The following is a 6000-nucleotide window of genomic DNA, read 5'->3' as shown; positions in this document are numbered from 1 at the left end:
GGTGAACGGAAAGTCAGATGGAACTTTCGCGTCTGTAATTTCTCTTGCCCTCCACTACGATTGTTCATGTTTCAAACACCCATAGACGTCTCTCAATGGCCCCAAAAATGTATCGTGCCGCCATCTCCTCATTTATAGACCACCTTTTCCAGGGGGCTGTAAACTTGTATGGATTTTTGGTCGCAGTTTTTCATTAATCGTTCGTGTTTCGATGCGTTTAACAGCTGTTTCTTTTAACTCTGTCAGTATTGGAAAACATTATCATATCTGATGTTGTATATCTGATGAGGAAATCTGATGTTGGCTTCATTCTGAAGCTCTGGACATTGAGGGGAAAAGCAGGTGTCTAGTGCGGAGTGATTTGCTGCGGATAGGTTTCAATTTGCTGCTTGATCCCCCTTTCTTTATATACAGCGGCAGCAAGTAACAACACGTCCCCTGTTCTGTTCTCTGTGTTCATTTTTTTTTTTTTCCTCTATCCCAAGCTCCCGCGAGATTCTCCTACAGCAGCATCGCCTCTCTTTACATGGCTGGCAGCACTTCCTCAGTACATTGCAGCAGAGAAGTCTGTCTGGCGATGTGGCCGTGCCAGGAAGAGATTAATGTTCAGACCTGTAAGGGATGTTCTGTGTGAAGGACAGAGATTCCCCCTCCCTCTCCCTCTGTCTGCACATTGCTGCTTTTCTCATGAGGCCTGCGGAACTTAAAGTGGACATGTCACCTACACACATCCGCTAATAGAAGCGAGGCCTGAGAATATGTCGCATGTAACTAAACATACTGGGCCTTGTGTCCACAAGAAAGACAGTCTGCGGTGCCAAAACAAACAATTGCAATCTCTTTAGTAGACGTTAAAGAGGCCCTCTCACCAAAATTGTGGTTAAAGACACATAAAGCAAGCATTTTTGTGCTTCTGGACTTGCTAACCAGTTTGACGAATTCACAACAGTCTGCTTCCCGGCACAGCGCTCTCCCTCCTTGCTTTTAATTGCCATCTCCTCATCTGGAAGTGTCTAATTACTCTCTGTGCTGGCCCAGCTTCTCAGCGCCTCCCTTCACCTCTCCACATAATTATGTTGCTGCTGGAGATTGGGGAAGGAGATGAGGGGATTAATGTAGCGCAGTGGTGTCCTTTCACTGACACCAACAGTGGGGTGCGATTCCCTCCCGTAACACAGTGGCACACTATTACACTGACATTGGGGCACTATTCCTCCTGCTCCTCTTCCGCTGGCAGCAACGGTGGGGCTGCGGTTGTTTTCCGCTGGCAGCAACGGTGGGGCTGCGGTTGTTTTCCGCTGGCAGCAACGGTGGGGCTGCGGTTGTTTTCCGCTGGCAGCAACGGTGGGGCTGCGGTTGTTTTCCGCTGGCAGCAACGGTGGGGCTGCGGTTGTTTTCCGCTGGCAGCAACGGTGGGGCTGCGGTTGTTTTCCGCTGGCAGCTGTGGTTGTTTTCCGCTGGCAGCAACGGTGGGGCTGCGGTGGTTTTCCGCTGGCAGCAACGGTGGGGCTGCGGTGGTTTTCCGCTGGCAGCAACGGTGGGGCTGCGGTGGTTTTCCGCTGGCAGCAACGGCGGGGCTGCGGTTGTTTTCCGCTGGCAGCAACGGTGGGGCTGCGGTTGTTTTCCGCTGGCAGCTGCAGTGGTTTTCCGCTGGCAGCAACGGTGGGGCTGCGGTGGTTTTCCGCTGGCAGCAACGGTGGGGCTGCGGTGGTTTTCCGCTGGCAGCAACGGTGGGGCTGCGGTGGTTTTCCGCTGGCAGCAACGGTGGGGCTGCGGTGGTTTTCCGCTGGCAGCAACGGTGGGGCTGCGGTTGCTTTCTTGCTGGCAGCAACGGTGGGGCTGCGGTTGCTTTCTTGCTGGCAGCAACGGTGCAAAATCTGGTGGAGCTGTGCATTGTAGCCAATCCACTTCTAACTTTAGCTTGGAAAAAAAAAAGGAATCTGGTTGTTTTCTGTGCAGAGCTGCACCAGATTTTACACTCTCCAGTTTTAGTAAATCAACCCCAGGGTTTATTCAGTTGTCCATTTGATATTTCTCTTGGATAGCTTGATGTAACACTGAATTTAATCTGATTTGTAAAATGTAATTTTTTTTTTTTTTTTTAAAGCAATAAACATGTTATACGCGCCTGCTCTATGCAATGGTTTTCCACGAGCAGCCCCGATCTTCGTCTTCTGGGTTCCCCCAGCAGCCCCTTTGGATCTTCTACCCTGCTGAGTGCCCCCCCACAGCAAGCCGCTCACTATGGGGGGGCACTTGTGTGGGCTTGATTCTAAGCTGTGCTGTGTGTGCCTATAGACCCTGTTTTTCTCCTCACAGGCTGTGACAGACAGCAGAAGGAGCCAATGGTTTCCACTGCTGCCTCCATGTCCAGTGAGGAGGGAGAGAGCAGAGAGAATCGCTGCTCTTGTGCTCATCACTGAATCAAGATGGGCTCGGGTAAGTATTTGGGAGGGGGCTGGGTAAAATCCTGCTCAGAGGAGGTTTTTTTACCTTAATGCAGAGAATACATTAAGGTAGAAAAATGATTGCCTTTTACATCCACTTTAATAAATGTATTTGTAAGTAAACAAAACCTAAAACATGATGTATTTCTGGGGCAGGTTATATTTGTGTTGTTTGTAGATTTAGGTCACTGTAGTAAGGCTACTTACTGCAGTTAAAACAAAGTAGAAAAAAAGATTTTGTACTAATGGTGGCCATACACTCTCTCTTTGAAAAAGGATCTAGTTTTTTTTTTCTGATCTTTTCCGATAGGAGTTATTGATCAATAGTCGTCAATTCATTAGATCAAAATGCCACACGGGGTGGGGGGGGGGGTGGGGTGAGGGTGGAGTTTGATCAACAGTAAGGCCTCATGCACACAGGGCTTTAGAGAAAAACATGCTGCAAAGCCACTACCGACACAAGGTAAAGCTGTAAAATCATACAAACAATTGGCGTTGATGCACGTTTAGCCGCACTAGCTTTTAGCAGCGTTTCTCTGCCTCTATTCAAAATCAATGGTTCCCTATGAGAACCTATTGATTTGAATAAAAGTCACACCACAAGTTGGATCATGATCATCTGACTTGCGGTGCGGCTTGTGCGCTGAGGACCTTGAAGGGGAATCTTTGCTAAAACAAGAACAAAAATTGGCGTAGGCCCCCCCCCCCCAAGCACATACCAAACCATTGATTGGTCTGGTATGGATTTTCAAGGGCCTCTTTCTGACAACCCCGGCCGGGGTTTGTCGGGGTCTGTGGGCGGAGGGGCTTATTGGATTCTGGAAGTCCCCCTTTAACAGGGAAGGCCCCCAGATTCGGCCCCCACCCTATGTGAACGAGTATGGGGTACATTGTACCCCTACCTATTCATCCCCAGAAAAGTGTAAAAAATTAAAACAGTGCACAGTTTTTTGATAAAGCAATTTACCATATATATTCGAGTATAAGCCGACACGATTATAAGCCGAGGCACCTAATTTTACCACAAAAATGGGAAAACGTATTGACTTGTGTATAAGCCTAGGGTGTCCATCTCCATGCCTCACTGTGTCCATGCCTCGCTGTGCCCGTGACTAGACTGACGTTTAACATAGGAGTCTATGGAAGGTGTGCCCGGCTTTGAAAAATCGGTGCCCCCTGTCCGTAGGTCCCCCAGACAACAAACTGTGCACACTTGTAGAGGAAGAGTGGGGCTACATGTGTGCCAAGTTTCAGGTCCAGGGGACCTACGGCCAGCCAGTACCAGGTCCCCAAAATCTGGGAGATCAGGCGCTAAAAAGGTGACTCGAGTATAAGCCGAGGGGGGCATTTTCAGCACAAAAAAAATGTGCTGAAAAACTCGGCTTATACTCGAGTATATATGGTACTAAAGCAGCTCCGGCGTCTCTTCTCCTTCCAATGCCCCCCCCCCCCCCCCCCCCACGGCAATGTTTTCATCCTCTGGTTCTCCCTCCACTGATGTCTTCTTCTGCTGCCTCTCTGTTGTGTTCTTCCTCTGTTCTTCATGCAATGTTGTTTCAACGATCTCTACTCCTGTAATGCTAGGTTCGCCGTGTGCCATTACATATATAGCCATAGGGTGGGGCCACCGTTGATGTCATTCAGAGGCCTCATCCTTGTGACATCGCCACCCCATCACGCCCCAGTCGGTGACTACACAAGGGGGCGTGGCCTCCGGGATCCCCCCATACTCCTTCACATAGGGTGGGGGGCTGGCATCTGGGGGTCCCCGTGTATATTTTTGTGTTGCCTGTGTTTGAAAAAGAGTCTGATGTTTTTCACCTTGGACTGATGCTTCAACAAGTGACTGGGTGGGCTAAGGGGTCATGGATCGTGCTGGTACTGGACAAAGGAAGCGTATACGGCGGACATAGACCTGTTGAGGACGGAGGTCCGTGACTGTAACCTTCGCAATAAAACGTTTGTATAAGAAATACGATCGTAATCATGAACAAATTATGTCAGTGCTGCCGATTGATCAAATCTGATCGAAATGGTCTAAAGCAACCGAAAGGCTATTTGCGGAAACTGTGCTGGAAAGAGTAATTTGGAGGGGGTTGTGCTAAGAGGAGGCATTTGCGGGATTTGTACTAGGAGTATGGGGGAGGGGGGATTTGTACTAGGAGGGGGGATTAGGGGGGGGGGGAGAACTTGTATTGGTTTTCTGTGTGAATTTTGGGGGAAGTTGTACTTGGAAGCGGGTTTGGAGGGGGGGCATATTTGTACTATTAGCGGGATATGTAATAGTAGGGAGGGGAGGAATTGTGCTTGGATTGGGGATTTGAGGGGGGTTGTACCAAGAGGGGAGATTTAGGGGGATTTGTACTAGGAGGTGGGAATTGGGGGGAGGCTTTGTACTGGGAGGGAGATTCGGGGGGGAGCGTAGAGGGATTTGAAAAGTGGATTTGTACTAGGAGGGAGATCAAGGGGGGGGGGGGGTAATTGGTTACATTTTCTGTTTAGGTTTGGGGATTTTGGTTGGGGGGGGGGATTTGTACTTGAAAGGGGGTTTGGGGCGGTGGATTTGTACTAGGAGGGGGATTTGTAATAGTAGAGAGATTTGGGGGGGGGGGGGGGTTGCTGGCATTGTGGATTTGGGGGGAATTGTACTGGGAGGGTTTTTCTTTTTTACTAGGAGTGGGTTTTGAGGGGGGGGGGGTTGTACTAGGATGGACGGGAGGGGGGGGGATTTAAGAGGAGGATTTGTACTAGGAGGGGGCATTTGGGGGGAGGATTTCTGAAAAGTGGCAGGATTTGTACTAGAAGGGAGGATTTGTACCAAGGGGAGAATTGGGAGGGGGTTTTGGACTAGGAGGGGGATGTGGTGTGGGGGGGGGTTGTACTAAGAGGGATGGGATGGGGGCTTAGGAGGAGGATTTGTACTAGGAGGGGGGATGGATTTGTACTAGAAAGGGAGAATCGGGGAACAGTATTTGTGCTAGGCGGGGGATCGTGGAGGGGGTTGTACCGAGGGGAGATTTACACCAGGAGGGGGTATTTCGTGGAGGACATTTGTGCTAGGAGGGGGGTTTTGGAGGCACGATTTGTACTAAGAAGGGGGAATCGAGGGAAGAATATTCATTCTAGGAGGGGGGTTGTACTGGACGTGGAGATTGGGGGGGGGGGGGCAGATTTTCACTAGGAGGGGGGATTTCGTGGAGAAAATGTGTGCTAGGAGTGGGGATTTGGGGGGACAATTTGTACTAGGGAGAGGGCAATCGAGGGAAGAGTATTCATGCTAGGAGGGGGGTTGGGGGGGGGGGTTGTAGATTTACACTAGAGGGGGGGGGGGTTTCGGGGAGAGCATTTGTGCTTGGAGGGGGGTTTGTATCTGTACTAGGAGGGGATAATTGGGGGGGGGGATTTACACTAGGAGGGGGAAATTTGGGGAAAACTGAATGAATGAATGAAAAACTTATAAAGCGCGGCGCATGCGAACTGAATCGCTTCTGGGCGCTAGTTGTTCGTGTCTCATGACATCAAAAGAGCAGAGTTTTGATCCGTCTTCTGAAAG

General features: G+C 50.0%; 1 protein-coding gene across 1 annotated transcript in view; it reads left to right on the top strand.

Annotated features, from left to right (window-relative positions):
* Nucleotides 1-6000, top strand: part of CHD6 (chromodomain helicase DNA binding protein 6) — a 169067-nt gene that overhangs the window by 50793 nt on the left and 112274 nt on the right. The gene's annotated exons all lie outside the window — the stretch shown is intronic.

Source organism: Rana temporaria, chromosome 12 (genome assembly GCF_905171775.1).
Source record: "Rana temporaria chromosome 12, aRanTem1.1, whole genome shotgun sequence".
NCBI lineage: Eukaryota > Metazoa > Chordata > Amphibia > Anura > Ranidae > Rana > Rana temporaria.
The sequence above is the reverse complement of the archived record's forward strand: the minus strand, read 5'-3'. Positions and strand labels throughout refer to the sequence as shown.